Below are 25238 nucleotides of genomic sequence, written 5' to 3' on the forward strand. Positions count from 1 at the left end.
GGTAGTGTACATGCTTCGGGTCAAATGACCCACATTCAATAAAGCTTTTAATCAAAGCAGGGGAAGCTTAACTTCAATTCTGAAAGTTATTTTGAATGAAAAGCAACAATCACAAACTCTGCAAATGTCTGTATGTTGTCTTTCATCAGTGTGCAGTATTTCATCAATGTTTATTCTGTGGGCAAAACTTTTGACTAAAGTGAAGAGTATAATTTCTGATGCTAAAAATATCTGCAGATTTGTACAATTTGACAAGAAATTATTCATAAAAGGTAGTATTTTGAATTGATCACATCAGTATTGGTATAGATATTATTGATATTTTAAGCTCGTGGTCACCAAATAATGTAGTGATGATTTGAATTCATCAAATATTGAATTGTATAGCAAAACTTTTGTCAACCACCCTTCAAGCATCAACAGATTTAGATTTGTTACAAGCAAAACCTTTTACAAACAACAATTTTTAAGGGAATGTTTTATCCTTTCCCTGTAAGGTAGTATTGAAAAAATGGCGCCTTTCAAATCCAGCATTGTGATTGAATGACTGTGGGATGTTTATTCAGAATTAATTTAATTCATTTACTTTCATCTCTTTATTAAAAACGTTTTATTGGAAAAGATTAAGGCTCAAACATGATCAAATATGGATAACAGAATAAAATCTAATATGAATCAAGTTAAAATGTTGGAGAAGTTTAGGATACTGTTCAAGATATTAATTATCAAGCAATGTGTGACTGACATTTGCATAGTCGTAGTTAATAATAAAACGGTTTAACATTAAAAAGTCATGAGTTTTTAATTATTGTCAACAAAAGGTTAAATACCCTGCTGCAGAATTTTTGTAAAATGCATTTTTTTATGAAATTTGTTATACTGTCAAGCTTAATAATTTATTAAAAACACACTGAAGATCATCGTGTTTCTCAGTGGTGATTCATTTGTGTTAGTGGTGTTACTGTGTTTTACTCGTCGCATTAACAAAATGCTGAGATACATAATTTAGCATTTATCGATCAATTATATAGCAAATGCATGCGGTTGCAGCAATAAACCAACATTGTGAAATAGCATCTTTAACAAACCTGATAGAAGGGGACCTATTGTGCACCTTTTTACAAGATGTAAAATAAGTCTCTGATGTCCCTAGAGTGTGTATGTGAAGTTTCAGCTCAAAATACTGTTTTGATGTTTTAATTCTTACTGTTAATAATGTTTTATAACTCTGAAACTGCTCCTTTTGAGCTGTCACTTTAAATTCAAATGAGATTGTGCTCCTAGCCTGGTTTTCAAAAGAGGGCGGAGCTACAATTGCCTCTGTGTGGACCATAGACTGTAAAATATATGGACGGAGCATCCGTGACGTCACCCATAGGTTTCTGAAGAGCGCAAAAGAAGCCACAAGTAGGCGCGGCCAACCGTCGCCATTTTGTTCGCGCGTCATCGCACCCACGGCGGGATACCAAACAAGGGCAAAGAGGCGGAGAGTGGGCGGAGCTACGGCCACCTAATGGCACTTTGCTTAGACCTGGCAGACAGACTTTACTTTGGGAGAAACGCTTGATACTTTATTACCTGCGAATCATTTGTGTTCTGACCACATGTGCTTGGCTGTACACTATATCAATAAAGTGTTTAGACTTTTAAAAACACTGTAGTAATACATTGAGCCACTAAACATTGCTCCTATGACGTTTTTCTACAGGAGGTAAATGCGAATTACTTCCAAACACTTCAATTATAGTCTGTGTTCGTAAATGCAGGACTATTGATGAACTCCAGCATAACACTGTATGATAACACTTCAGATGACTGTTCTAGAGCCTACAGCTAATCAATCTGTCAAATTCTGGAGTGCTTTACGGGTCTAAAGAAAAATATTAATGATAAATGATCTTAAATAAAACAAATACATTTATAGAGATGGTGTATAAGTATATAACTTTACTCACATGGGAAACGGAGGCCACGTGAACGGTTTGTGAGCACAATTAAGTGCACACAGCATCCCATATCATCTGATAATTGTAAGAAATAAGTCCAAAAGGCAGCTGACTGTGTAAGCCACATAAAACAGCACAAAAATACGATGAATATGCCGAGATCAGTGGCTAATCTGCCGGATTCAGCTGAGGTGAAGTGACGGCGACCAGCGAGACCTAGCTGTCACTCAAGTGGCCACGCCCTTAATTATGCAAACTTAAAATAACCTAATATAAAGGAAATGGAAGAGTTATAAAAAAATTCACCCCCCTCACAGTTGTCATGGAGGGTAATAATAGCTATACGAACCAAAATCGTTCTTTGTACCAGGCTGTAAACACATTTTTTTCTGCTGTAAAGTTGGCCATTCTAACACTGGGCTCAATTGCACTTTGCTCTATTATGGAGCCAGGACTAGCGGAATTTTGATGAATCGCAGTTTCAGTTACTTCCGTATTGGCCTCCTGAGGGAGAGAGGGAGGTTGCCGCTTGGTCCACACCAAGCGGCAACCTCCCACTCTCTCTCGGGAAGCCAATACGGAAGTAACTGAAACTGCAATTCATCAAAATTCCGCTAGTCCTGGCTCCATAATAGAGCAAATTGCAATTGAGCCCACTGTTAGAATGGCCATATATTTTACAGTCTATGGTGTGGACCAGTGGCAGATTCAAAATCAAGTGTAACTATGCTATTGAGGGAGACATCATAACTAATGGGCGGGGCTTTCGTTCTCTGACAAATACAATAGGAGAATGTCAATCAAAGTGTTTGTACTGACTGTTTTTATGAAGCGTGTTAATAAAAATAATTTTTAAAAATTATATTATTAGAAGTAAACATCTACTTTTATAAAATTATAATTAATAAACGTTTACATTAGAAGCTGGATATATTCATAAACTGTTGCCACACACACACACAATTGTTTAAATAAATGTGATTTTTTTTGCATATAGATCCCCTTTAAAACAGATAATTTTTCTGCAACTTACTGCATGTGCTGATAAAAATCAAGAAATTACTTCTTTAATATTTCCAATAACGTAGCTTAGGTAACACCAGCGATAACACTAATATACGGTACATGTGAACTTTAAATAATTTGTACAACAAACATATTTAAAAAGGCTGTCACTAATCATCCTCACGTGATAATATGCGCCGCGAGAACAGATAAGGGCGGAGGGACACCAGAGCTCACTGTTTATCGACGGCCGCATGGCGCGCACTCACACAAATACACACAAGCAACAGTGATTTAAATGTCGCCAAACTGTTACCGCAGTACTGCTGCTATATTCACCTGCCCCCTATTTGTTCTGTTAGCTAAAGTGGTACAGGACAGCAGGAGTCCGGTTTCTCTGAGTTTATCCGTGCTGGTGTAAATGGGTGGGTCTGTTTTCTGCTTGGGCTTTCTTCAGTTCACTTTACTCATTTGTATGTATTTGTGTATTGTAAGCTGGAGACCTATATTTTTGCATTCCAGTTTTGGTTTTCACTGTTTTTCACCTTTGACTTGGCAAAATTGTGAGTATTAGATCTCTTGTTGTTGTTCTTGTGGCTTAGGAAGTTTAGCTTTGTTTAGTTTTTTCTTTTAAAGGGTCCATTTTCATAAAATGCCATGATGTGCTTTCAGACCTTTAAGGGCTTGTGTGTGTATATTCGATTCCTTCAGGTTAAATAGTTTTTAAAAGTTGCTTTAAAAGAATTTGATTAACTCTCTGTAAAAGTTGACAGTTTTTATTTGATCGCGTCTTTATAAATAACTAGTGTTTAATAAGAATTAATTTAATTCATTTACTTTCATCTCAGTTGTTTATTAAAAACGTTTTATTGGAAAAGATTAAGGCTCAAACATGATCAAATATGGATAACAGAATAAAATCTAATATGAATCAAGTTAAAATGTTGGAGAAGTTTAGGATACTGTTCAAGATATTAGTTATCAAGCAAGAATGCTTTCAATTTCAATAAATGTAGCAACATTGTTGCATTTTAAAATATATTCAAACAGAAGGGAGTTGTTTTAATATTATTAAATATTATTTATATACAGTTGCAATCAGAATCATTAACCCCCCTTTGAAATTCTTTTTCTTTTTAAAAATATTTCCCAAATGATGTTTAGAGCAAGTAAATTTTCACAGTATGTCTGATAATATTTTTTCTTCTGGAGAAAGTCTAATTTGCTTTGTTTCTGCTAGATTAAAAGCCTTTTTTAATTTTTTAAAAACCATTTTAAGGTCAAAATTATTAGCCCCTTTAAGCTATATTTTTTCAATAGTCTACAGGACAAACCATCATTATACAATAACTTGCCTAATTACCCTATCCTGCCTAGTAAACCTAACTAGTTAAGCCTTTAAATGTCACTTTAAGCTGTAAAGAAGTATCTTGAAAAACATCTAGAAACGTATGTAGTTTATAAAAAAAAAAAAAAAAAAGTATATATACTACATATTATCATGACAGAGATAAAGTAAATCAGTTAATAGAAATGAGTTATTAAAACTATTATGTTTATAAATGTGTTTTTAAAATATGCTCTCTGTTAAACAGAAATTGGGGGAAAATAGACAGGGGGGCTAATAATTCAGGGGGGTTAATTTAGTTTTAGAGTTTTAAAGGTATATAAATTTAATTTGTGGTTGAATAAATGCACTTGCAATTACCATAAATTTCTTATTTTGCTCAGACTTATAGTAAATCTCATTGTGAATTCTAAAATGCAAATCATAAATGTATGTCCTCTATTCAGTTTATTAATTTGTAATTTGATTGAGTAATCACCTAGATAATTAATCACCAACTTGCAAATCGACTGCATTCTGACAGAACTGCACCTGTACGGCAGGGTATGTGAACCTACACATAACTTAGAGGTAAAGTTGGTTTTATATTCGCACAATCTGACTTTCTCCTTAATAATATAATTTCATAAAAGTATTATTTGCAAACTCTAAATAGCGAAATCATATTAGCAGCCAATGACTATCAAACTACAACATTGTTTACAGTCAAATAAACAGTGTTAATGTTGTTTTCAAGTCACACTTGCAGGTTATTTCAAACCGAATATTCAAAGTGCCATGGTAAACAATATAGGGAGTGTGTCACAAGTTGTCACTGAATGAGTGTGTGAATATAAAACCAAGTTTACCTCAAAAACTTACACTTTCACGTTTCATTCTGAGCATTCAGTGTCCGCAGTTTAATTAACCGTATGTTACTGTTTTTACTGAAATTGCTGCAATCAAAAACAAGTGATGTGTATGATTCAGCATAGCGTGAACTTACCTGATATGACATGAGAACTGCACAGTCCAGCAATTATAATTAGGTCGTCACTTCATTCAGCTCCCTTTTAGCCAAAGATGTCTGCAGTGTGGTGTATGGTAAAAAGGTATGCTAAGTTTTCTATTTTTGGACTTTGGCAGCCTACCGCACAACACAACATCTTTACTATTGCAGCCTGTGTTGTTTTTTTTTTTTTTTGCAACTGGGTACCCGTGTGACGTATGTTGGTAATTGGTCTATAGAGCACATATTTTTTCTTATTTCCCTTATCTCTACTCTATAAAATAAGGCTTCTTAACTAACGTGGTACCACAAAGATCCTTTAATTAATTTTTTTTTTTTTGTTAAAATGGAAGAGGATGTTCATTTACCAAACTGTCTCTTTAAAGGCGGTGATTTTGTAACCTTTTTGAACTTTCACTTTTTTTTTTCTTGAATCAAAATTTGTTTATGCAGATTCTGTGTGCTTTCTTTTTTGCTTCATAGTTCAGCATGTCTGTACCTGCCAGGAGTCCTCTGGATAAAGATGGTGGTGTGTCTCGACAACCGGATGCATGTGTTGATGTCATATGTCAGTTTGGCAGATGTGTGTTGGTGCATGAGGAACCTGTATGTGAGTGTATGCTGGGATACACAGGGGAAACCTGTCAGGAAACAGTCAATGAGACTCTGGTTGTCCCACTCACTCTCGGTGTCCTGACTGTCACCATTTTCTGCGTCATCCTGTTATTTACCATTGCAATTTTCTCTCAGAAGCTAAAGGCAAAAAAGAGGTAAGACTCTATATTTTTTAAATTACTTTTGAATTTATTAAGAGTTCATAAACAAGGCAGTTTATGCATACGACGATATAAACACACCAGACATACTCTCAGCAAAGATCTTTTTTCATTCTTCGTTAAACACAAAAAAAAACTGTCAATGTTTTAAATGAGAAATTGGATTGTAATAAAGCAGCAATATTTTGCAGATATTTGAACAAAAGGAATGAACAAAAACAATTATCAAAGACCTATTTAAAAATGGAGAGCGATGGGATCAGCATTTTTTTGCCTAATTGAGTAAAATTTATTGACGATCCTTTTATGCCAATGCATTATATGCCAAGCCAGTAAACTAGCATCAGAGAAGGATTCAAAACCATTGCATAGAACATACGTCTATGAGTCTTAAACAAATGAAAACTCTCTATAATAAAATAATAAAAAGTCTTTATTATTTCTTCCATTACTGCTTGTTAATATCTGTAAACATGTTTTGTACTTTAAATGAGGAAAATAAACATGCGTTATGGATGTGACCCAAAAAGTCTGCGAGTTTTGCTGTATACAACATACTTTGTAGAAATTCTGTAAATAAAACTGCACAACCCAAAAGAAATAATGCTCATCAAAAGGATAAAATATGGCTCTCTAAAGAACAAAAATTGCATTTATGAGGAAAAAGTGTCATTATGGATGTGACCAATGTAAAATTTCCACTTGTGTGACCAATATAATTGTTTGAAAACATTGACTGATACATTTTTGAGTATTTCTAAAGTACTGTAAAATACAAGCCTACACAAAAAACATAGAAACGGTTTCCATATTTTGGTGTTGACATTTTGCATGGAATTGCTCATCTCTCTCTCTCTAAATGAAAAGCATGGGATGGTAACCGGTTTCAGGGTTTTGCATGGTTTAGAAAAGTCACGGTCTTAATAATTTAATAAAATTTTCTGTTATATTGTTCCAAAGGTATGTGTAAGGTTTTATGTATTTTTTGTGTTGTAAAGACAACTGTGTTTTTGAAACTAATGAAGAGAGCAGAAGTCAATGATTTATTTTAACTATTTAGCCTGACTTGTTTACTGTTCCACATTTTTTATATTCTAAATGTTTCTTAAAATAAAATAAATAGTGTTCAATGGGGGAAATTATTTTTTTTTTTGCTTGTTTGTTTTACCCAGACGTTTAAAAATAACGTATTTTACAGCAGTAATCACAATATTGTGATAACATGGTATTTTTATCCAAGGTTATATATATATATACATACATATACATACATACATACATACATGCACATATATATATATATATACATACATACATACATATATATATATATATATATATATATATATATATATACATACATACATATATATATATATATATATATATATATATATATATATATATATATATATATATATATATATATATATATATATATATATATATATATATATATATATATATATATATATACATACATACATACATACATACATGCATGCATGCATGCATGCATGCATGCATGCATGCATACATACATACAGTTAGGTCCATAAATATTTGGACATCGACACAATTCTAACATTTTTGGCTCTATACACCAACACAATGGATTTGAAATGAAATTAGCAAGTTTTGCTTTGACTTCACTGTGCGCTTCAGATGGCGCTTCACAGTGAAGATGAAGAATGACCCAAAGCATACTGCAAAAGCAACGAAAGACTTTTTGAAGGGAAATAAGTGGAATTTTGCTGAAGACAAAACTGAAGGGAAAATGCCCCATAACGAGCAGAAACTGAAGTCAGTTGCGGTGGAGGCCTGGCAGAGCACCACCAGAAATTAAACCCAGTGTCTGGTGATGTCTATGCGTTCCAGACTTCAGGCTGTAATTGACTGCAAAGGATTTGCAGCAAAGTATTAAAAAGTGAAAGTTTGATTTATGATTATTATTTTCAATTACTTTTGGTCCCTTAATAAGTGAGAGGCACATATGCAAACTGTTGTCATTCCTACATGGTTCACCTGATTTGGATGTAAATACCCTCAAAATGTATATAGGGTACTAGTGATTATAAGTTGGTTTTTATTAAATGCTTACACTACACAATATTTACTTTGAAGTGACAGGCTACAAAAATCTTTTGAACACTTATATTTCTAACAACATGTTATGAAATTAAGATAGATTTTTGAGTTGATTTGCTATAATGACAAAATTACAATACTGATTTGATCTTTTTGTCAACAGAAAGAAGGCAGCTGAACAAGCCCTGTTAAGAAGTAGAGAGCATCTTTGACATGCCTTAATGTGTCATTCCAGAGAAAAGGTTTGTCTTTCAGCCTCACTTAAATCATCACTCTCACTCAAATCAACTTTATGACCACAATAAAATAACTTGCTCTCTTTTTGTTTTTTTTTCTCTAAACAGTACAGTCAATGCACCACTTACATGTCACGTGAAAGAACATTCCAGCATGACATTTTCTATTCATTGCGCATGAATTCAAGCTGTGATGTTGTTAGAGGAATATGAGTGTCACTGAATGTACTTCACAAAAACTATTTTAAGTCAAAAACGCATGGTTCACAACATTTTTGGATGATTTCTCTCCTGTACTTCTCTCCTGCTATAGATGTGCATTCAAGTAAAACAAACTAGTTGCTTAAACATGGTTTTAGAATAAGCTCATGAGTGCCAGGAGAGTCTGATTGACTGAAGAGACTGAGATTTGTATACTGATGGATGAGTATTTTTTTTAAGCGTTCATGAAAGAGTCACACCATTTTCATGGCCCTCTGTTGCTTTTAGTTTTACTTTTGGAGGTACACAACTGTGTTTATTGTGCATAAAGGTTTCATCTTAACATTATTAGCTTTCTGTACAGTATTTTCTAATAAAGATTTGTTTTGCTTATATATTTGAGTGCTAATTTTTGTCTTGTTTCAGGCAAACCGACAGACTGATTCATTGTTCATTGTGATACGTTTTCATATGACATTATTTAATCTAAAATTTCTTAATTTATGTATCTTTAATCATGCAAATTAAGTTTTTATTGAGGCTATGTTTACACCACAATGATGTAGTGAAAACTACTAAATAAATAATTATCCTTTATTTATAAGCCGTATAAAATTCACATGGTCACATTCATTTTCAGAATCAGTTTTATTGCCAAGTGTGCTTCACACACACACAAGGAATTTGTTTTGGCTACAGAAGCTTCCAATGTACATAAAGTGACAAGTGACAACACAAAATAAATATGAAAAAATAAAAAAAAGAAAGAAAGAAAAACATTAAACAGATGCAGTTAGTCAAGAATCCTGGATGTTGAGTTGTATGTACAGATTGTTATAAATATACAGGTTATAAGTGTACAAGTGCGAATGTAGAAGGTATTGCATTGTATATTGATAAAAGGTGCTGTGTACAAGTGCGTATGATAAAGTATTGCACATATTTATTGCACAGTAGGGGAATATTTAACTGTTCATAAGGTAGACAGCCTGAGGAAAGAAACTTTTCCTGTGTCTGGCTGTTTTTGTGCTTGGTTCTCTGAAGCGCCGACCAGACGGTAACAGTTCGAACAGGTAGTGTGCTGGGTGTGAGGGGTCCAGAGTGATTTTGCGAGCCCTTTTACTCACTCTGGAAGAGTACAGTTCTTGAAGTGTAGGAAGGGTTGTGCCAGTGATTCATTCAGCAGTCCGGACTATTCGCTGTAGTCTACGGTGGTCTGTTTTGGCAGCTGAGCCAAACCAGACAGTGATTGAAGTGCAGAGGATGGATTGGACGACAGCTGAGTAGAACTGTACGAGCAGCTCCTGTGGCAGGTTGAACTTCCTCAGCTGACGAAGGAAGTACAGTCTCTGCAGGGCTTTCTTCACAATAGAGTCTATATGAATGTCCCACTTCAGATCCTGAGAGATGGTGGTGCCCAGGAACCTGAATGACTACTGCAGCCACAGTGTTGTTCATGATGGTGATTGGGGGGAGTGCAGGGGGGTTTCTCCTGAAGTCCACTATCATCTCCACTGTTTTGAGAGTGTTCAGCTCCAGGTTGTTGTATCTGCACCATAACACCAGCCGCTCCACCTCCTGTCTGTATGCAGACTCGTCACCGTTCTGGATGAGGCCGATAACAGTAGTGTCGTCTGCAAACTTAATGAGTTTGATGGAGGGGTCTTTTGCAGTGCAGTCATTGGTGTACAGGGAGAAGAGCAGTGGAGAAAGAACACATCCCTGGGGGGCACCAGTGCTGATGGTGCGGCTGTCGTATGTGATTTTGCCCAATCTGACAGCTTGCTGCTGTCTATCTGTCAGAAAGCTGGTGATCCATTGACAGACAGAGCTAGGAACACAGAGCTGGGCCAGTTTGTACTCAAGCAGTGATGGGACGATGGTGTTAAAGGCAGAACTGAAGTCTACAAACAGAATCCTTGCGTAGTTCCCTGGTTTGTCCAGATGTTGTAGGGTATAATGCAGTCCCATGTTGACTGCATCATCCACAGACCGGTTTGCTCTATAGGCGAACTGCAGGGGGTCCAGCAGGGGTCCAGTGATGTCCTTCAGATATGCTAGCACCAGTCTTTCGAATGACTTCATGGCCACAGATGTTAAGGCCACAGGTCTGTAGTCATTGAGTCCTGTGATCTTTGGCTTCTTCGGGATTGGGATGATAGTGGAGCGCTTAAAGCAGGATGGAATGCACTGTTCCAATGATCTATTGAAGATATGTGAGAAAATGGGAGCCAGCTGGTCAGCGCAGGTTCTCAGATAGGCTGGTGAGACACCATCTGGCCCTGGTGCTTTCCTTCTCTTTAAATATTAGTGAAAGCTGTTAAAAATGTATTATGTGCCGAGCCATTAGATGCCACTGTCAGCTTGTTAGTAAACAGTACCTGTAGGAAAGTCATGATAAACTCTTTGTTGGCTAATGTCTTCCAGTGTTCTTACATGTCGATCCAAAAACATATTTCGTCAGTACTGACATGTTTCAAATTTGCCTTATGTGCATGTGTCCCTGATGTTTGTTGTAATATTTGTGAAGTAAATGCAGTTTTTACGTTAAGAAACTCTTGAGCAGCAACAACACTACCATGTACTCCACCATTGTATGTTTGTTTAAGCTTGCCTTTAAAATGGTCACATATACTGAGCAAGCTAACCTGTACTGTGATGCCCATATTGGGTGTTAACGTTGAAATAATAGCAGTGGTGTTTTTGCACTTGTATTAAAAAGAAATTTAGAATTGACTTCTAAATTTACTTTGACTTGTATTTCATTGCAGAGAGTTTATATTTGAAGATGTTTAAAGACTGAAGACACCAAGTGTTTTGGTGTAATTTTGTCCTGTTGTTCCTGCAAGGTGGGCACCAGTACAGGGTCTTCATTAGCCGCATTTCCACGCAAACGAGCGAGCCAGCCAGCCAAGGCCAGTCACGTTTCCACTGTCACTTTCGGGGACTGATCAGGCCAAAGCGGTGCTTTCTTGGGGCCAACAGCAGGCCTTTTTCGGCCCGCCGAATTCCTTGGGCCAAAGAGGGCCAGCTGGGGCTTCAGGGTGGAATGAAAGGAGAGGCGGAGTTTGCTCGAGACTGCGTAGAGATGGCGTGTTGCCATTACACCAGTTTCCCGATAGCACAGGAGTACATGTGGCAAAAAAAAACTCAATAAATAAGGGAAAGGAAAACATATAGCTGGTCTGTTTGTGATAGACTATTCCATAAAACACCTTATAGGCTAGGGGTCTTTTGCTTCGGATCGCCCTTATGTTTCCCTTTTCAGAATCAGAATCAGAAAGAGCTTTATTGCCCGGTATGTTCACACATGCGAGGAATTTGTTTTCGTGACAGAGCTTCTACAGTGCAACAGGATAACAGAGACAGGACAAAAAAACAGATAATAAATATATAAAAAAGAAATACAAGTAAGTAGTGAATGCAAATATACAGATTGACAAGTGTATGTACATGTTTATTACTATATACAATGTTATATGTGCAGCTGTTATGTGTAAATTGGCATGTAAGTGTGTTGTTAAATAAGTGTATATGTGTATAAAAGTGTATAGCAAGTAGTGATGTTGGTTCCACAATTATTATTATCAAGTGTTCATGAGATGGATTGCCTGAGGAAAGAAACTGTTTCTGTGTCGGGCTGTTCTGGTGCGCAGTGCTCTGTAGCGTCGACCAGAAGGTAAAAGTTCAAAGAGGCAGTGTGCTGGGTGTGAGGGGTCCAGAGAGATTTTGGCAGCCCTTCTGCTCGCTCTGGATAAGTACTCTGAACCCTCTGTAGGCAAACTGAAGAGAGTCCAGTGAGGGTTAAGTGATGTTCTTCAGGTGAGCCAGCATCAGTTTTTCAAAAGACTTCATGACCACAATGTTAGTGCCACCGGTCTGTAGTCATTTAGTCCTGTAAGTTTGGGTTTCTTTGGGATGGGGATGATGGTGGAGCGTTTGAGGCAGGAGGGCACTTCACACAGCTCCAGTGATCTGTTGAAGATCAGGGTGAAGATGGGGGCCAGTTGGTCAGCACAGGATTTTAAACAGGCTGGTGTTATAAAATCTGGGCCTGGTGCTTTTTTCCTCTTCTGTTTCCGGAAGACCTGGCGCACCTCATCTTCGTTAAACTGTAGTGCAGGTATGGGGGAGGCAGGGGGTGGTGGAGGTGTTAATGGTGGCATGAAGAGCAGTTCAGAGTGGGTGTGGGGGGTTTTCTCAAACCGGCAGTAAAACTCATTCAGATCGTTTGTAAGTCGTTCATTGTCTACAGTGCTGGGGGATGGTGTCTTGTAGTTTGTGATGTTTTTCAGACTTTTCCACACAGATGCTGAGTCGCTGGAAGAGAACTGACTCCTTAGTTTCTCAGAATAGTTCCTTTTTGCGACTCTGATCTCCTTTTCCAGTGTGTATTTGGCCTGCTTATACAAGGCCCTATCCCCATTCCTGTAAGCAACCTCCTTGGCCTGACGTAGCTGTCTGAGTTTTACAGTGAACCATGGATTGTCATTGTTGTATGTGATTTGAGTCCTGGTAGGAATGCACACGTCTTCACAGAAACTGATATAAGATGTTACAGTCTCTGTGAGCTCATCCAGATCGTTTGCAGCAGCTTCAAAAACACTCCAGTCAGTGAGGTCGAAACAGGTTTGTAGATCCCGCTCTGTTTCGTTAGTCCATCTTTTCACAGATCTTAATACAGGTTTGGCTGTTTTCAGTTTCTGCCTGTAGGTTGGAATGAGATGAATCAAACAATGGTCAGAGTGTCCCAAAGCTGCTCGTTGGACGGAGCGGTATGCATCCTTTATTGTGGTATAGCAGTGATCCAGTATATTTCTGTCTCTTGTGGGACATGTAACATGCTGTCTACATTTTGGCAGTTCACGGGACAGTTTTGCTTTGTTAAAATCCCCGAGAATGATTAAAGGAGAGTCCGGGTGTTGTTGCTCTATCACTGTGATCTGATCAGCTAGTTTCTGTATCGCCAGGCTAGCGTGCGCGAGCGGAGGAATGTAAACACTGACGAGGATGAACGAGCAGAACTCGCGCGGGGAATAAAAAGGCTTACAGTTAATAAACAGTGCTTCGAGATCTGGACAGCACATCTTCTTTAAAACTGTTACATCTGTACACCACCTTTTATTGATGTAAAAGCACATCACCGCGCGATTTCCGCGTTGATTCTTCGTCGCGATCCGCTCTGAACAGCTGATAGCCCGGTAGGTGAAGTGCGTTGTCCGGTATGGTGTCGTTCAGCCAAGTTTCCGTGAAACAGAGCAGCTGAATGCAGAAAATCCCTGTTTGTCTGAGAGAGCAGAATGAGTTCGTCTATTTTGTTGGGTAGAGAGCGGAGATTTGCCAGATGGATGCTAGGCAGCGCGGTCCGAAATCCGCGCTGTCTCAGTTTCACAAGCTCGCCTGCACGCTTTCCTCGTCTGCGCGCTTGAAAGCGTTTGAGTAGCACCGCGGCTCCTCCGACTACAATGTCCAACAGAACATCAGATAAATCCAGGTGTGGAAAAATATTCGGTGGTGTATGTGCCCGAATGTCCAACAATTCGTCTCTGGTGAAACTAATTGTAGGAATATGACTCGAGACAGGACAAACTAACAAAAACACAAACACTACTGCAGAGTACGACACGGAGGCGGCCATCGTCATCGGCGCCATCTTGCAACTTGCAAGTCACTTTTATGATCAACAGAAAATGTGTTTTAAGTGTAAGGCTGTTGCATAAAATAGTTTTAATTTATAAGTGATATTTCTTTGCTGCGTCATCTGCGTTTCAGTAACGCATATAAATCTTATCACCACATTAAAGGCACAGCAGCCAGTAATTTTCAGTTGTCAAGAGTTTTTGTCAAGTTTAAATGGTGTGTTTTGAAGTGTGTGTGTGTGAAAGAGACTGGCCGAAAGAGTGCTTGCTTGACTGGGTTACTTTCTTTGTTTCTTTTTTTATTTGGGAGATATATGGAAATCCTTTAAAAAATTACATATATCGGATATAATAAAATCACATTAAATAAATAAATAAACCAATATAAAACAAACAAAAGCTATAACAATTTAGGTATATGCAATACAAATAAATTCAACCGTTTCAAGCCATTTGAACTTTCATTTTACAAAGGCCATTTTAAAAAAATATTTTAGATATTTATTAAAAACAATAAACAACGTCACATGTTGTTCTCCCCATTTTTCACCTTGTTCTTCCATTCCTCTTCAATCGTCTTTCCATATGTTTCTTTCATGTTAACCTCCTTCATATTATTGCTATTTTACTCTCATTTTCCCCCCCTTCCTCCTCCTTCTCCTTTACCTTTTCTCCTGTTGTTCTCCTCCAGTAGGCCATTATCCCAAAGATGTATTTTTTCATGACTCTTGCCAATTATGCCATTTTCTGTTGATCATAAAAGTGACTTCCTCTGTGAGGACGGGAAATGTATTGCGAAAGCTTTTGTTTGTGATGGCCAATCTCACTGCTTTGATGGTTCTGATGAGGTTGGCTGTAAAGCCAAAATGGCTCCTTTCAAGTGTCACGTGGGCTTTAAACCCTGTAAAGATGGACGTGAGTGTGTCCAGTACAATCAATGTGATAGAGACAGGGACTGTAGGGACGGATCTGATGAAGAAGATTGTAAACTTCAGTGCTATCCTGGTGAGAAAAATTTGTGAAATTCATTGAAACTAAACTGTATTACCAGTAACTTTACTCCAACTCACCTGTTCATTGCATGTTGATTCATCCACAGGTATGTTTCAGTGTATTCAGGGAAAGAAGTGTATTGATTTTCGGCAAGTGTGTGATGGGACTCCTCAGTGTCCGGATCACTCTGATGAAGCTGACTGCTGGAAACCCACCAAGAGCTGCACTATTCGATGTGATGGGAACACCCGCTGTATTCCAGAGGTGTTCGTCTGTAATGGTATGAGAGACTGCTGGGATGGTGCCGATGAAGCTGACTGTGGTAAGTGTTCTGTAGAAGAATCAGGAAATGGCACCTTTGGTGACTCCAATTAGAAATGCAAAACAAATGTAATGGTCATTACTTGGAAAGAGTCCATTATGCGGCATCAAAGCTTTCATTGAAATGGTGGCAAATGTTAAAGTAGCTGTGTACAATGTTGAAGTACAAATGTTAAAGTAGTGATTCCAAGTCATTCTGAACTGCCTGAAATGAGTTTTGGTTTGTGGTTTTTTTGTGTCTTCATAATTCCAGTCAATGGTCTTTACTGTCATTGATCCTTCTACATTGTGGGTGTAGTTTAAGCCTGGTTTAGAGTTAAAAGAGTTAGAGTTTGGTCCTGACACCAAGCTAATGATCAGTCATTGGGCATCATTAGGCCATCTGTGAGCTACAGTACTGTCATGCTAGATTGTTTGATGATTTCCACATGTTGACTTTCATCGGGCTCATGGCGGAGGGAGTTTGCCCGATTCAGCATGTAGAATCTGCGTCGACCATTTGTGAAAGAGTGCTCTGATTGGTTGATGAATTGGAGTACAAGCATAAACTGAAGTTACGAAACTACGCAAACGACACAAGTCAAGATGGAATATGAAGATGTAGCCTGTCATTTCTTAAATATTTGTAAACAATATGAATTATCAGAGTATCAAGTAGATTTGCATAAGTGAATTGCTCTGTGTTTTGTGAGAGTCACTGTGAAAATGGTATGCAAACTCTGCTTTGTTTATGGTTTGTACTGTATGTGTGCAGCACTATTTTTTATACTTTGTGGAATGACTATAGATGCTCTCACCTGCAGGTGCAGATACATCTGCTTACTCAGGTGCAGAACATACATTCTCTTTTCAGTCGGCTATCGTCTGCTTGTTCACACTAATTTTTTGGGTCCAGATGAGACCAGACAGCCAATGCGAGGTGACAACACGGATCAATTTCATTGCTGCTAATTCTTTAAAGGCAACTTGGTGCATCCCTGGCTCAAGAAGTTCAAAGAACACATCCTTGAATAAACTGTTTTGTTCAGAAAAGAGTGATAGCTACATGGATTGAGCAGTTTAAGTGGTTTTTAACTCGAATGGATGTAAACCTAGTCTAGGATATCGTCAAAACAAATTAGGAACAGTTGAATTGACATAATTGGGCACTTTAAAGATGGGTATATGCTTAATTTCATGACAACTAAATACAGTATGTCACAAAAGTGAGTACACCCCTCACATTTCTGCAAATATTTATTTATATCTTTTCATAGGACAACAGTGCAGAAATGACTCTTTGACACAATGAAAAGTAGTCACTGTAAAGTTCATTTAGCAGTGTAAATTTATTGTCCTCTCAAAATAACTAAAAATACAGCCAATAATAGCTGAACCCCTGGCAACAAAAGTGAGTACACCCCTAAGTAAAAATGTGAAATGTCAATATTTTGTGTGGCCACCATCATTTTCTAGCACGGTTTTAATTCTCTTGGGCATGGAGTTGACCAGAGCTTCACAGGTTGCCACTGGAATTCTCTTGCACTCCTCCATCACAATATCATGGAGGTGGTGGACAATTGACACCTTGTGCTTTTCCAGCTTCATTTTCAGCATGCCCCAGAGGTGTTCTATGGGGTTTAGGTCTGGAGACATGCTTGGCCAGTTCATCACCTTTACCCTCAGCCTCTTTAACAAGCCAGTGGTCATTTTGGAGGTGTGTTTGGGGTCATTATTATGCTGGAACACTGCTCTGCAGCCCAGTTTCCTAAGAGAGCTGCTTCAGTATGTCACAGTACATGTTAGAATTCATGTTTTCCTCAATGAAATGTAGCTCTCCAATGCCAGCAGCACTCATGCAGCCCCACATCATGACACTCCCTCCACCATGTTTGACGGTAAGCAGGACACACTTGTCTTTGAATTCCTTACCTGGTTGCAGCCACACATGCTTGACACCATTTTAACCAAATGGGTTTATCTTGGTCTCATCAGACCACAGGACATGGTTCCAGTAAACCTAGTCCCTAGTTTGCATGTCTGCAGCAAATTGTTTGCGAGCTTTCTTCTGCATCATCTTTAGAACAGGTTTCCTTCTAGGACAACAACCATGCAGACCAATTTAATGCCGTGTGCAGCGTACGGTCTGAGCACTGACAGGCTGACCTCCCATCCCTTCAATCTTTGCAGCAATGCAGGAAGCACTCATCCATCTGTTTTTCAAAGACAATCTTTGGATGTGACGCTGAGAACGTGCACTCAGCTTCTTTGGCCAACCATGGCAAACCCTTTTCTATGAAGAACCTGTCCTCTTAAAGTGCTGGATGGTCTTGGCCACTGTGCTGCAACATAGTTTCAGAGTGTTGGCTATCTTCTTATAGCCTAGGCCATCTATAGGCAAAGCAAGAATTAGTTTTTTCAGGTCTTCTGAGAGATGTTTGCAATGAGGTGCCTTGTTGAACTTTCAGTGGCCAAGTTGAGAGAGTGGAAGAGCTTTTATACCAAATTTAACTCACCTGCTATCTGGTGACACTTGAGACAGTGTAACACTAATAAATCACATGGCATAGGGGAAGGAAAATTACTAATTGTGAGCATTTTGTACATTTTCACTTAGGGGTGTACTCACTTTTGTTGCCAGGGGATCAGCTATTATTGGCTGTATTTTTAGTTATTTTGAGAGGACAATAAATTTACACTGCTAAATGAACTTTACAGTGACTACTTTTCATTGTGTCAAAGAGTCATTTCTGCACTGTTGTCCTAGGAAAAGATATAAATAAATATTTGCAGAAATGTGAGGGGTGTACTCACATTTGTGACATACTGTAAGTGCAGTTAAATACAATTAATCTTTTCATAAGCTGTACTTTACATTTATTATTATTATTATTATTATTATTAGTTTTTACTAAACATTTCCTTTTTTCATAAATCTGTTCCTTTTTACCTTTTTAAATCTGAAATGCCTTTTGCCTGACTCCCCTGTAAACGTTTCCTTGTTGCTAAAACCTTGACGTGGTGGTTTAGTTGGTTCTCCGAAGAATCCATGTATTTACTCTGCTTTTGTTTTTAGGTTAACCTACGAAGGTGATGAAATGTGAAAGTCCTTCTGTATTGTTTCATGACTGGTTAACTCCCACTAGTCTCTGTGATGGCAAGAAAGACTGTCCCGATGGATATGATGAAACCTTTTTGTTTTGACAGATGGCCAACTCATACTCTTATAGGAAGTTTATTTTTAAAAAGGATTCACTTTACTATGGGTTTAGAGTTTGGAAAGTAATTTCCAAAGTTTTGATTCAAGTTTCACAGTTCATGCTTTTAGACTTTATTAACAATTAATCTTGGGTGCATGTAAACTTTTCATACTGTTTTTAACATGCCCTAAATTACTCGTGTGAAATGTTCATTTACCTGAGGAACTTCACTAAATATGGCTACATTTAGAAGCCATGCAGTAACAATCCTTTTACTTTGTTGTAGGTGACTTTGTGTGTAAGGACAGGGTGAGGTATGTTGATAAAGATTTGGTGTGTGACGGATCAGATGAGGATTGATGTCCCACTATGGCAATGGAAAACTCAAACTCAGGACCACTGAAGTGTCGTATGGGCTCTAAACCCTGTAATGATAGGTGTCAGTGTGTCTTGCACACTCATGTGTGATGGAGAGAAAGACTGTAAATGAGCAGGGCTGTCCATACCGCTGTAAAGCAGGTACAATTCATGAGTAAAATTCTAAAATTGATTTTAAGATTCAAGACTTATTCAACTGACACTTCAAACAAACGTTTGCTCCTAGATCAGTTCTGCTGTGCTCATGGAAGGATGTGTATCGACAAAAAGCAGGGGTGTGACGGCTGAATGCAGTGTCAGGACCGCTCTGATGAACTGGACGGTTTCACTCCTCCACGCCACTGGAATGTACAAAGGGAGAATGTCAGTGTTTTTGCAGACTGTTTTTATGAAGTGTATTCATAAAAAGTAAAAATGATTACATTTTTTACCATTAGAAGCTGATTATATTCAGACCATTGCCACACAACTTTCTTTAAAACCCTCATAAATGTGATTTTTGCATAATAGGTCCCCTTTTAAATAAATAAAACATAAGCTCCATATTTGTTGCTTTATCGTTATTTTTTCTGTAACTCTGACTACATATGCTGAAAAAAAATCAAGAAATAATACTTCACATAATATGGACCTTTACTATTGAATAATGTTGGTAACGCCTGTGACAAAAATGGTAGTCTACATGTGATCTTTAAATAGGCTAATATCTACAACGATCATAAAAACCTGCCATTAAAGTTTTCATAAAATGAAAAGGTAATTGATTAATGCTCCAAGTAATTTATTTTAATCGTTTTTTTTAGACATTTAGACAAAAGTGGACGTTTCTGTAGAATGACTAATCGTCCACTCACGTGATCATGTAAAGGCGCCGCGATGAGGAACAGATAAGGGCGGAGGGACACCAGAGCTCACTGTTTATCGACGCCTGCTTGACACACACAAGCAACAGTGATTTTAAATGTCGTTAAATTGTTACTGCTGCTACTGTATATTCACCAGACCCATATTTCTTCTGTCAGATAAAGAAGGTACAGGACAGGATTCCGGTTTCTCTAAGTTTACCTGTGCTGCGGTAAATGGGTGGGTCTGTTTTCTACTTGGGAACATTGGCGCCTTCAGCTCTCTTTACTCATCTGTATAAACCTGGATATATATATAATTGCATTCCAGTTTTAGTTTTGACTGTTTTCCAACTTTGACGTCAAAAGTGTAAGTATTTGTTCTTTTGCTGTAGTTCTTGTGGCTTAGGAAGTTGTTAATAATGTAAATGTTTTGTTAAGTTGCTTTTAGAAGTTGCTTTAAAAGAATTATATCACCTCTCTGTAAAAGTTAAATTCTAAATAATGAATGCTTAATAAGACTTAATATAATGCAAAGGCTCTTACCTCAGAGCTGTTTTTAAATTAGTCGTTATTAGAAAAGATTAGGCTCAAATTGATCAAATAAGGATAACTAAATAAAGTCTAATATGAATCTACAAGTTAAAATGTAGGTGTAGTTCAGGATATTTTTTAAGAAATGAATATTTTAGTAAGCAAGGATGCTTAAAATTGATTTAATGTGGCAAAATTCATAATTCAAAAAAATTCAAAGAAATGTTCTTTTGAACTCTCTGAACACAATTTTCCAGTTTTTCCTCAACATTTATAGTAATGATAGATGTTTCCTGAGCATCAAGTCAGCATATTGTAATGATTTCTAAACTGTCATGTGATAAATTCAAAATTCTGTTTAAACAGGAATAAGTAGCTTTTTAATATATTCAAATATATATATATATATATATATATATATATATATATATATATATATATATATATATATATATATATATATATATAAATTTAATTTGTTGTCTAATATTTTTAAATGCAAATAGTCTATTTAACCTCTATTTAATTTATCAATTTGTTGTTGTTCATGTGCTTTGTTAGTTAGTTTTTATTGGTTTGTTAATATCCTGAAAAAGGTGTAATTGTTTACGCCTGGTTTCACCTTTCCTAGGGCACACCTTTTTTGGATTTGCCAGGTTATCCTACTTTTCCTTATCTGTAATCTTTAAAAATAAAGCTTCTTTACTGACATGGTACCATAAAGATATTTTTTATATAATGGAAAGGGATCCTCTGATGTTCGCTTATGATTCTGTCTTTATTAAGCCAGAAAAAAAAACACTTAAAAATGGTTCCTCTCTGACATCGCTGCAAAAAAAAAAAAAAAACATGTTTTGTAACCTTTTTGAGGTTTGAGTTTTTTCTTGAATGAAAATTTGTTTATGCAGTTTCCGAGTGCTTCCTTCCTTTTTTTGCTTCATAGTTCAGCATGTCTGTACCTGCCATGAGTTCTCTGGATAAAGATGGTGGCATGTCTCGACAACCGGATGCATGTGCTGATGTCACATGTCAGTTTGGCAGATGTGTGTTAGTGCATGAAGAGCCTGCATGTGAGTGTATGCTGGGATATACTGGGGAAACCTGTCAGGAAACAATCAATGAGGCTCTGGCTGTCCCGCTCACCCTTGGTGTCCTGACTGTCATCGTTGTCTGCATTGTGCTGTTTTTTGCTGTTGCAATTTTCCGTCAAAAGAAAAAAGCAAAAAAGAGGTAAGAATTTGTAATTATTTTTTAAAATTGCTTTAGAATTCATAATCAATTAAAAAAGGGGAGTTTATGCATACAACGGCATAAACACAGCAAATGAACTCTCAGCAAAGTCCTTTTTTCATTCTTCGTTAAACATAAAAAGAACAGTGTCAGTTTTTTAAATGAGGAATTGTATTATAATAAATCAGCTTTTCAGTTTTTTATATTTTGTAGATATCTGAACAGAAGTAATTAACAAAAAATTGATTCATCAAAGATCTATTTAAAAACAAGTAATGGGATAAGCATTTTTCGTCTGAGCAAAATCTATTGACGATCTTTGTTTGCTGCATTATATGCCAGTGCTATATATATATAACAAGTTGGTAAACTGATAGCATCAGAGAAGGAATCAAAACCATTGCATAGAACATACCTCTGTAAGCTCTAAACGCATGAATACTCATAAAAAGTCTTTATTTTTCCACCTTTACTGCTTGTTAATATTTAAAGCATTGCGTCTGCCCAATTAGACTTGTGGTGCAACCAAATCATGCAGAGAAAAAAATAATCGACCTCACGTACCTAATTAAACTTATGCAAAGCTTAGTTCAAGTTGTAAAATGTCAAGTTGTACAAATATCCGAATTGTTCATTTGTATATAACTTATTTTAAAATATACTCACCAGCCACTTTAGGTACACCTTACTAGTACCGGGTTGGACCCCCTATTGCCTTCAGAACTGTCTTAATCCTTCGTGGCATAGATTTAACAAGGTAATTGAAATATTGCTCATAGATTTTTGTCCATATTGACATCATAGCATCAAGCAGTTGCTGCAGATTTGTCGGCTGCACATCCATGATGTGAATCTTCTGTTCCACCACATCCCAAAGGTGCTCTATTGAATTGAGATCTGGTGACTGTGAAGGCCATTTGAGTACAGTGAACTCATTGTCATGTTCAAGAAACCAGTCTGAGATGATTATTTTTTATCTTCATTAGTATAGCGTTTAGTATAATTTTGTGAAAGTTGTTTCTGCATCATTTGTCTTTCAGGGTACTAATTAAAATAATTTGTTTTATACTAAATGGTTACGCCACACGACATTAACTGTGAAGTGACAGGCTATAAAAATCTTTTGAACATGTATTTTTTTTAACAACATGTTATGAAATTAACATTTTAAGGAAACAAAAGGAAATCAAATTGCGTAGATGGACTTGATTTTTGAGTTGATTTGCTATAATGACAAAATCGCAAAACTGATTAGATTTTTTTTGTCAACAGAAAGAAGGCGGCTGAAGAAGCCTTAAGAAATGGAGAGCATCTTTAAAATGTCTTAATGCAACATGTCAGTGAAAAGGTTTGTCGTTTAGCATCACTTAAATCATCACTAGCTCAAATCAACTTTATGGCCACAATAAGATAACTTGCTTTTACTTTTTGTTTCCTTCTCTAAACAGTACAGTCAACACATCACTTACACGTCACATGAAAGAACATTCCAGCATGACATTTAGTTTTCTATTCATTGCGCATGAATTCAAGCTGTGATGTTGTTAGAAGAATAGGAGTGTCACTGAATGTACTCCATGTTTAAACAAACTATTTTAAAGGGCACCTATTTTACCCCTTCAAGATTTACGATAAGTCTTTTGTGTTCTCAGAATGTGTCTATAAAGTTTCTGCTCAAAATACTCATCATATTATTTATTATACCTTTCTGAACATGGAAATTTTCAGCTCTAAACACACGGTGGCTGTTTTTGTTGTATGTGCCTTCAATGCAAGTGAGCTGCTCTCCCTGCCCACCATTCCCACGTGCGTGTCAGAGCCACAAAGATTTCTCTGTATTGCTCTGATACATGTAGCCTTTACATAGATAAACGGCACAGAGACGGACAAGAATGAAGCAGATCTCCCTTACTACAGTAAGAACTTTCCAGATGGAAATTTGATGCAGTTGTTGTGGAGTTAATTCAAGCCTTTTTGCAATGAGTCACACACAATGTTGTTACAAAGTTTGCGTCACACACAAACACACATGCGCATGTGACAGGATCCATATTAATATCCACTGCTGCATATTCGTTATGTTAATGTACAAAATAAATCTGATTTAAGTCCTCTTACCTGGATTAATGCATTTTCTTTTATAATTGTACTGACATGCGGCTGTGGTGATGAATTACGTAGCGATTTTACTGACTTTATTACAAAAATGCACTCTTAAAAACGTGTTGTAAACCCTTTCTTGAGGTGCAGATGATCAGAGAGCTGAACGGATCTTTTATTGCCAGTTGCGTTGTGCAAATTCTGTCTTGTGAATTTGATTATACATGTTACTATGGAGGCATGTTAATACGCGGCTGTCAATCAAATCAGTGGCCGGGGAAAACCGCACTCCGACGTCATGTTGTGGTGGGTCTCAGAATTGCAGGGGTTTGGATCCTATTTTAATGTCCAAAGTTCCAAAAAACTCCAATGTGACCGTGGACACACTATACCTACACATAGTTCTGTCCAAACAGCTTACAAAAGTTGATTTTCATCATAGTTGCCCTTTGTGTCAAAAACACATGAAGTTCACAACATTTTTTGAATGATTTCTCTCCTGTACATGCTGGGGGCGATACGTGTGCATTCAAATAAAAGAAACTAGTTGCTGAAACATGCCAAGCATTTCAGTGCTAATGTGGTTTTAGATTTAGTTCATGCGTGCCAGGAGAGTCTGAATGACTGAAAGAAGATGAGATTTGTACACTGATGGATGAGTATTTATCTTTGATGCGTTGATGAAATGCAGTCACACCATTTTCATGGCCCTCTCGTGCTTTTTAGTTTTAGGAGTTACACAACTGTTTACTCTGCATAAAGAATTCATTTAAACATTTTTAGCTTTCTGTACAGAATTTTCTAATACAGGGTGTCTGCAGGTTCTTAAATTGTCTTAAATTCCAAAAACAAAATTTTAGGCCTTAAGTCTTAAATTGACTGAAATATTGTCTTGCAGGTCTTAAATAATTTTTGAATGGGTCTTAATTTTCCTTTTGTTTATGCAAAGCTACCAGGTCAATCCAACATGCATCCAATCACTGACAATACATCTCAATAAAACTTTAAGCAAAACTCTATTGATAACTAATATTATAACAGTTTGTTGTGCATACATTTAGTTTATCAAAGTTTTAATTTACGTTATATTAAAACAATTAAAGGTCTGCTTGTTTTCACACATTAGTTAAAATATGTTGCTTAGAAATAACTAATTAAAAGGATGGGGCAATCATTTTTTTATTGATTATAGATGGGGGAAGTAATTTTTTTATTTCTGGGCCTTAGCGTTTAGCCCTCATATAAGTCTAAAATTTCATTCTTGAAGGTCATAAAAAGGTCTGAAAGTCTTGAATTTGACTTGGTGAAACCTGCAGAAACCCTGTAATAAAGATTTGGTTTGCTTGTATAATTGACTGCTAATTTTTGTCTTATTTCAGGCAAACTGACAGACTGATTTACAGTTTTTTTTTTTATGTGATAGATTTTGAAATG

General features: G+C 36.9%; 2 long non-coding RNA genes across 3 annotated transcripts; both read left to right on the forward strand.

The window, feature by feature from the left end:
• The first annotated feature begins 3316 nt into the window (after positions 1–3316).
• On the forward strand, positions 3317–8946 carry LOC130236392 (uncharacterized). 2 transcript variants are annotated; one of them, XR_008838465.1, is made up of 4 exons: positions 3317–3376; positions 5771–6057; positions 8315–8393; positions 8496–8946. It is a non-coding gene; the product is annotated as an uncharacterized LOC130236392 (long non-coding RNA). The 2 variants fall into 2 exon arrangements; XR_008838464.1 differs by lacking the exon at positions 3317–3376 and adding an exon at positions 3387–3514.
• An 11030-nt stretch (positions 8947–19976) lies between these two features.
• LOC130236391 (uncharacterized) lies at positions 19977–23821 on the forward strand. Its single transcript, XR_008838463.1, has 4 exons — positions 19977–20310; positions 21418–21704; positions 22977–23052; positions 23153–23821. It is a non-coding gene; the product is annotated as an uncharacterized LOC130236391 (long non-coding RNA).
• Positions 23822–25238: the final 1417 nt, after the last annotated feature.

Source organism: Danio aesculapii, chromosome 10 (genome assembly GCF_903798145.1).
Source record: "Danio aesculapii chromosome 10, fDanAes4.1, whole genome shotgun sequence".
Taxonomy (NCBI): domain Eukaryota; kingdom Metazoa; phylum Chordata; class Actinopteri; order Cypriniformes; family Danionidae; genus Danio; species Danio aesculapii.